Source organism: Athene noctua, unplaced genomic scaffold (assembly GCF_965140245.1).
Source record: "Athene noctua unplaced genomic scaffold, bAthNoc1.hap1.1 HAP1_HAP1_scaffold_140, whole genome shotgun sequence".
NCBI lineage: Eukaryota > Metazoa > Chordata > Aves > Strigiformes > Strigidae > Athene > Athene noctua.
The window spans coordinates 245001-252500 of record NW_027437613.1 but is presented as its reverse complement, the minus strand read 5'-3'; positions in this window follow the sequence as shown (position 1 = coordinate 252500).

The window sequence follows — 7500 nt, the reverse complement described above, 5'->3', positions numbered from 1 at the left end:
GTGTCCCTCCCTGCCGGCCGGCCGGGTAGACCTGGTGTCCCTCCCGGCCGGGTAGACCTGGTGTCCCTCCCGGCCGGGTAGACCTGGTGTCCCTCCCGCGGGCGGCCTCCAGCCCAAGTCCGGCCGGCCGGGTAGACCTGGTGTCCCTCCCTGCCGGCCGGCCGGGTAGACCTGGTGTCCCTCCCGGCCGGGTAGACCTGGTGTCCCTCCCGGCCGGGTAGACCTGGTGTCCCTCCCGCGGGCGGCCTCCAGCCCAAGTCCGGCCGGCCGGGTAGACCTGGTGTCCCTCCCGGCCGGGTAGACCTGGTGTCCTTCCCGGCCGGCCGGCCGGGTAGACCTGGTGTCCCTCCCGGCCGGGTAGACCTGGTGTCCCTCCCGGCCGGCCGGCCGGGTAGACCTGGTGTCCCTCCCGGCCGGCCGGCCGGGTAGACCTGCCGGCCCGCAACCGGCCTGGTACCCACGTCGTACTGGCGGGGTGGATGCGGGCTCCCCAGATTTAAGCGTACGTGCTTCTCTCGGCGAGGTGCAGGGCTGCCGGTTGGCGGCGGTGGGGGTGAGAGGAGCGTGTCATTTCGGTTTTTTACCCTCCGCTCGTCCGAGATTGCAGCGCCTGTAATACAAGGCATGAAGCTGCAACCTCCCGCCCCGTGCCGTCGTCGTCTTTTCTGGGTTGCGATCGCAGCCACCACAGAAACGGGAAAAGAGAGATGAAAAGGAAAAATTAGTTGTTTTTTTTTTTTCTACAGCCGCCTCCCCCTGCGGTGCTCACGCCGCTGCCCTGCCCGGACCCGCTGGCCGCCGTGCGACCGCTGGCATCGACCGGTGTCTGCGTCCGCGTGGGGTCCCAGCACGGCCGGGTCTCTGGCCGGCATTCCCGCCACCCCCTCCCGGCAGCCCCCGCGCTCCCCGCCGCCTGCCCCTTGTGACGTCACAAGTAGCCGAGGAGGGGTAACAGGGCGCTTCCGGGCCCGGGCTCCCGAGCTGCCTGTGACGTCACGCCGTGCCCGAGCGGGCCCTGGCTTGAAGCAGGCGGCGGCTCGGGATGACACGGGCACCCGCGTAGCTCCAAGGCAGGGAGCAGGCCGTGGCCTGAGCCTCTCGCGGCGAAGTCACGCCTGGACTAGGACGTGATGGGCCTGGGCCGGGCCGTGGCTGGTGGGCTCTCACGCGAGGGGGTCTCCTGCAGCTTTCGAGCCGGTAGGCAGGCCAGCGGCGAGGCGAGGCCTGGCTTATGCAGCGCCCCTCGTGATCTCACCTTCAACTGGGGAGGCGACGGGGCCAGCGCAGCTGCCGGCTAGCGTACGGACGCGAGGGTCGGAACCGGCAGGGAAGAGTTCGGCTGAGACGGGATCGAACGCGGACCTGAAAACACGCGACGAGAATCACGAACGGAGAGGTCAAGCGGAAGCCTGACCAGCGCTAGGGCATCGATTCAGAAACGGTTCAGGAGCTCACGCTCTGCCCACGCACGTGCGCCCGCCTGCCCCGCACCCCCACAAGCTGCCCGGCCCGAAGCCGTCTGCCTGGGGCTGCCCGCGCGCGCACGCGTATACGGCCGCCCCCCCATCCCGCCAAAGCCGCCCCACCCGCCACGTGCTTCTCCGTGAGACCGGCGGCGCCCCCCCAACACCGCCGCTTGGCCCGCGACGAGCCCGCCCCCCCCCCCCCCCCCCCAACCCTCCCGCCACCAGGTTCACCGTGACACCGGCCGCCCCCCCCACCCCCCAGCCCACCCACCCCCCCCCGCCACCCCCCGCCCCATCCCACCCCCCCACCCCCCGCCCCCGCCACCCCCGGGGTTCGCGAGGAGACCGGCCGCCCCCTACCTCCGGCCCGCTTTCCACCAGCAGCAGCACATTGGCCGCTCCAGGGAAGGAAGGCGGGAGACCTTAGGACCCAGCGGCGTCGCCGCCGCCGCCTCCGTGCCGGGGGGCCCGGAGGGGCCTCCCGCCGGCGGCGGCGATGATGGGTGGCGCGTGTTTTGGACGCTGAGCCCCCGCAGCTGCCGAGTCCCTGCCGCGCCGTGCCCGCGGCCCGGCTCCCCGCCTTCCTCAGTCGGTCGCTCGGCCGCCCGCCCTCCTGCCCGCCTGCTCCGTTCCCGCCGCGGGTTGAAAGCCAAACGAACGCCGAAGGGGTGGGAGGGAGAGCAGCGAGGGCGGGTGGTGGTGGTGGTGGTGGTGTAACAGAAACCGCCCCCGATCCCCCACCCCCCAGCCGTAGTGCTCCGCGGCGCCGAGGAGGCTGCGGTCGGTTGGCGGCCGCACCCACCGCCCTGCAGCTCCGGAGTTGCAGCGGTGGGGCGGGGACCAACGGCTCTTCGGGCGCGCGGGCGACGGTGGGGGTCGGGGGGCTGGGGGGGGTGGGGGGCTGGGGGTGTCTGTGTGTGTGCGCGTGCGTGTGTCTGTGTCTGTGTGTGCGTGTGTGTGTGTGTGTGCGCGCGCCTGTGTCTCTCTCTCTCGCGCGCGCGCTCTCTCTCTCTCTCTCTCTCTCTGTGTCTCTGCGTGTGTGTCCGAGCGCGTGTGTGTCGCGGCGGGGGGGGGGGGGGGGGGGGGGGGAACAAACAACAAAACAACAATCCGAACAACACACACACACACACACACACACACGCGCACACACCCCCCATTCCCACACATAAAGCCCGGGAGCCCCCTTCCCACCCCCCCACCCCAACCCCGTCGAAAAAAACCTAAACGCGAATGCCAGCGAGCGCCTGGCAACGCCGGGACCCGGACCCGGACCCGGACCCGGACCCGGACCCGGACCCGGTGAAGGGCGCCCGGTGCCCACGCCTCTGCGGCACAGCGAAAGGCGGGGGGAAAGAAACAAAATAAAAACACACACACGCACCCCCCCCCACACCCCCCCTCCCCCGAGACTAAAGCTAAACCCACGCTGCGAAACCAACAGCTGAAGCCGAGGACCGCCCGGCAGCGCCGGGACCCCGACCCGGCGAAAAGCGCCCGGTTCCCGATGCGAACTCGCTCCAGCGAGACGGGCGTCTCCGTTGGGGGTGAGGTGCGGGGAACGTCGCCGCTTCTGCCGGGTCCCCTGGCAGCCGCGGGAAGCGGGGGGGGGGAGTGGCGGGCGGCGCCGTGCGGCGCGGAGTGGCGCGGCGCAGAGGGGCTGACTGGCGGCCGAGGGGGCGGGCAGCGAATGATGCCAGCGACTGCATGGCAGCCAACGGGTCGGGGCGGGGGGGTGGGGGGGCTGGTGCTGCGTGCACATGAGAGCGCGGCGGGGCGCGGGGGTGCGGGGGTGCGTTAAGAAAAAAAATTTCCCTTTTCATTTATTTTTTTTCGGATTTCATTGGCATCTATCGAAACAAAAATGTCTCGCACGACGCGGCCGCCAGGTCTACCCGCCTCCGGGGCGTGAAGCGGCCGACAGGTCTGCCCGCCTCCGGGGCGTGAGGCGGCCGTCAGGTCTACCCGCCTCCGCGGCGTGAGGCGGCCGTCAGGTCTACCCGCCTCCGCGGCGTGTGGCGGCCGTCAGGTCTACCCGCCTCCGGGGCGTGTGGCGGCCGTCAGGTCTACCCGCCTCCGGGGCGTGAGGCGGCCGTCAGGTCTACCCGCCTCCGGGGCGTGAGGCGGCCGTCAGGTCTACCCGCCTCCGGGGCGTGAGGCGGCCGTCAGGTCTACCCGCCTCCGGGGCGTGAGGCGGCCGTCAGGTCTACCCGCCTCCGGGGCGTGAGGCGGCCGTCAGGTCTACCCGCCTCCGCGGCGTGAGGCGGCCGTCAGGTCTACCCGCCTCCGGGGCGTGAGGCGGCCGTCAGGTCTACCCGCCTCCGGGGCGTGAGGCGGCCGTCAGGTCTACCCGCCTCCGGGGCGTGTGGCGGCCGTCAGGTCTACCCGCCTCCGGGGCGTGAGGCGGCCGTCAGGTCTACCCGCCTCCGGGGCGCGACGCGGCCGTCAGGTCTACCCGCCTCCGGGGCGTGAGGCGGCCGTCAGGTCTACCCGCCTCCGGGGCGTGAGGCGGCCGTCAGGTCTACCCGCCTCCGCGGCGTGAGGCGGCCGTCAGGTCTACCCGCCTCCGGGGCGTGAGGCGGCCGTCAGGTCTACCCGCCTCCGGGGCGTGAGGCGGCCGTCAGGTCTACCCGCCTCCGGGGCGTGTGGCGGCCGTCAGGTCTACCCGCCTCCGGGGCGTGAGGCGGCCGTCAGGTCTACCCGCCTCCGGGGCGCGACGCGGCCGTCAGGTCTACCCGCCTCCGGGGCGTGTGGCGGCCGTCAGGTCTACCCGCCTCCGGGGCGTGAGGCGGCCGTCAGGTCTACCCGCCTCCGGGGCGTGAGGCGGCCGTCAGGTCTACCCGCTTCCGGGGCGTGAGGCGGCCGTCAGGTCTACCCGCCTCCGGGGCGTGAGGCGGCCGTCAGGTCTACCCGCTTCCGCGGCGTGAGGCGGCCGTCAGGTCTACCCGCCTCCGGGGCGTGAGGCGGCCGTCAGGTCTACCCGCCTCCGGGGCGTGAGGCGGCCGTCAGGTCTACCCGCCTCCGGGGCGTGAGGCGGCCGTCAGGTCTACCCGCTTCCGCGGCGTGAGGCGGCCGTCAGGTCTACCCGCCTCCGGGGCGTGTGGCGGCCGTCAGGTCTACCCGCCTCCGCGGCGTGTGGCGGCCGTCAGGTCTACCCGCCTCCGGGGCGTGAGGCGGCCGTCAGGTCTACCCGCCTCCGGGGCGTGAGGCGGCCGTCAGGTCTACCCACCTCCGAGGCGACCGGCGGTGGCCGCTAGGTGTACCCGGCTCCACGTTGCCGGCGGCCGGCTCAGCGTCCGTCGAAAGGGCTGCCAGGTCTACCCGGCTCCGTCGGGACTTAGAGCGCGGGCAGACCTGTTGGCTCCGGCAGTTCCTCCAAGGGGTCGCTGTTTCGCGCTGCCTCCAGTTAGGTCATCGTAAGAGTCGGCGTCTCTGCAGCGCCTCCCCCGCTGGCAGGCAGACACTGCCTTTAAGCGCCCCTTTCCGGCGCGGACCCATATTCTCCTTATATAGGGGCACGAGGCGTCTCTGCTCCAGACAAGCGCCACCGAGCGAGGGCACGCGGCTTAGCCGGCCAAGTGGAATGCTGGGCGGCCGCAGACGGTGGTTTCCCCCGGGGAATTGGGCACGGTTCTCAAGCCGGTGCTCTGTCAGGCGAGCGTGCACGGAACCGAGAGCACCCAGAGAGATGCCGAACGGCACGAAGCCGGGCGGCGTTGGGGCGGTCGCTGCCGAGTGGTGAGAAAAGGACGGGCAGAGGTGCACGGGAGAGGCCGAAGACCGGTGGCCGGAGGCGGCTGGCGGCACTTGAACGCTGGATACTGGGGGGGGGAGCCGAGCTGTGAGACTACCGTGGGTGGTTACCCCCGTCCCCCCCCCGGTCCCCCGAGAGCCCGATGATGGCGGAGGGGGGGAGCGCCGGTATGTGTGTTGACACAGCGGTGCTCCGTACGGTTCCAGCCCGTCGGGGGCTGTTGCCCAGCTCCTTGAGGGGGCCTTGGGGATGGGACGAGAGGTGGCGGCGGCGGCACCTGCTCCCTTTGTTTGCCGGCCTTAAGCCGGAGCCCGTGGCATGGGCACGCCACGGTTTTGGCTGGTCGCGGTGGCCGGCAGCTTGGATGCAGACGGCCCGGGGGGGGTGTGTCTCGAGCCACCGGTGGGTGGCCCCCCCCCCCCGGCCCCCCGAGAGCCCGACGATGGTAAGGCGAGAGGCGGCGGCGCCTCCCTGGTTCTTGGTTTACTCCTTTCGTTGCCGGTATCGTATGCCATACGTGCGGGGCGGCCTGTGGTGTCCGGCCGGCTCTCGGCGTCCCTGGTTTCTACCGGCCGGGCTCGGTGAAGGGAGGTCTGCACGGTGCTGTGAGCGAAGGCTAGTCGACTCCTCGGGTCCTTTGCTCTCTCGGCCCTAAGCCGGAGCCCGTGACATGGGCACAGCACGGTACGTTTTTGGCCGCCGGTGTTGGCTGGCAGCCGGGTGCAGATGGCCGTGGTGGGGTGTCTCGAGCCTTCAGCGGCTACCCCCCCCCACCACTCTGGTCCCCTGAGAAGCTGGATGATGGTAAGGCGAGGCGGCGGCGCCTCGGTCCTCTTTTCCGCTTTCTTTTTTTCCTGGTGCAGATGCCATACGTGGGGCGGCCTGCGGTGTCCGGTCTGCTCCTGGCGTCCCTGGTTTGTACCAGCCGGGCTCAGTGAAGGGGAGGTCTGCACGGTGCTGTGAGCGAGGTTGGTCGGCGCCTCGGTTCCTTTGCTCTCTGGCCCTAAGCCGGAGCCCGCGATGCGGGTACAGCACGTTTTTTTGTTTTTGGCCGGTGGTGGTGTCCGGCAGCCGGATGCAGATGGCCGGCGGGGTGTCCTGAGCCTTCAGCGGCTTTCCCCCGGCCCCCCGCCTGAGCTGTTCCACACCTGGCTTTTTCTCTCCGGGGTAACCTGTTCCCTGCGTTTGTTGGGCAAAGGCCGGTGGCCGGCGGCGGCCGCCGGCACTTGAACGCTGGAAGACCGGCGGAGTCGAGCCTGTCGCGGCTTTACCCCGGTCCAGCCGAGTCGGCTGAAGGGAATCCTTGTGCGTGGCGGGTGGGTGGCGGCGGTGGCGGGGCACATCCCGCGCACCCGGTCCCCCACCCCCTCGACTGGTACCGGTACGGAGGCGTAGCCTACTGAGGCTGGCCTCGGGCACGTCGGACAGGCTTCGCGGCGAGCCGGCTCTGCCGGTGTTGAAGCCGCCGGAGCACCTGTCACGGATGTCGCCCCTGCTCGCTCGCACGCAGAGCCCCGCGTCGTCCGCCCGCCCGCTTGCGGGTGGCCGAGGGCAGGCGCGCGGTGGCTGTCGCTGTCCCAGGACCCGTGGCCGTTGTGGCCTTCGCTGATCGATGAGGCACTTGGGGTCGCGTCGGAAAGGGCCCCCGGCGGGCCGGCTCTGCTGTACTCCCCGTAATAGGGAGCCGCGGTGGCGTCCGGTGTTCAGGCAGGGCGGTCTCCTTTCCAATTCGCTTCCCCGCTGTGAGCGAGGTATCGTCCTAGTCTCTTCCCCCCCCCGAGCGAGAAGGGGGCCGTGGCGACGGCGGCGAGGCGCGTGCCTCCCCCGTGTCACCTCACCCTGTCCTGCTGCCGCTCGGCGCGGGGGGGGGTTTCCTGGGCCTTCCTTACCGAACCAGGCTGTGTGACAGCCGCGTGGCCCCGCGAGCCACCAGGTGTCCTAAACCACGCCGAGGCGCCGGTGCCGACCTCGGTCCGGGTGCCCGTGGGTGCCGGCCGCAAGCAGCGCTGGGCGGCGAGGGCGGTCGAGCCGCGAAAGAAACCGGGCCAAAGCGAGGGAAGAAAAGCGTGTCCGGGCCGCGTCTGCCCGGGCGGGCCTGGAGGCGTGCCGCGGGCGGCAGGGGGGCGTCCCCCTCCGGCGCTGGCGCCGCCGCCGTGTAGGGCTCTCCGTGCCGCCCTTCCGCCTGCTGCAGAGCGAGCCGCCCCGGCAGGGGCCTCGGTCCGCGGGGTCGCGCCCGCCTCGGCGGGTCGCTGTCTCCTCTAGCACGTCCGGTGCTCCCGC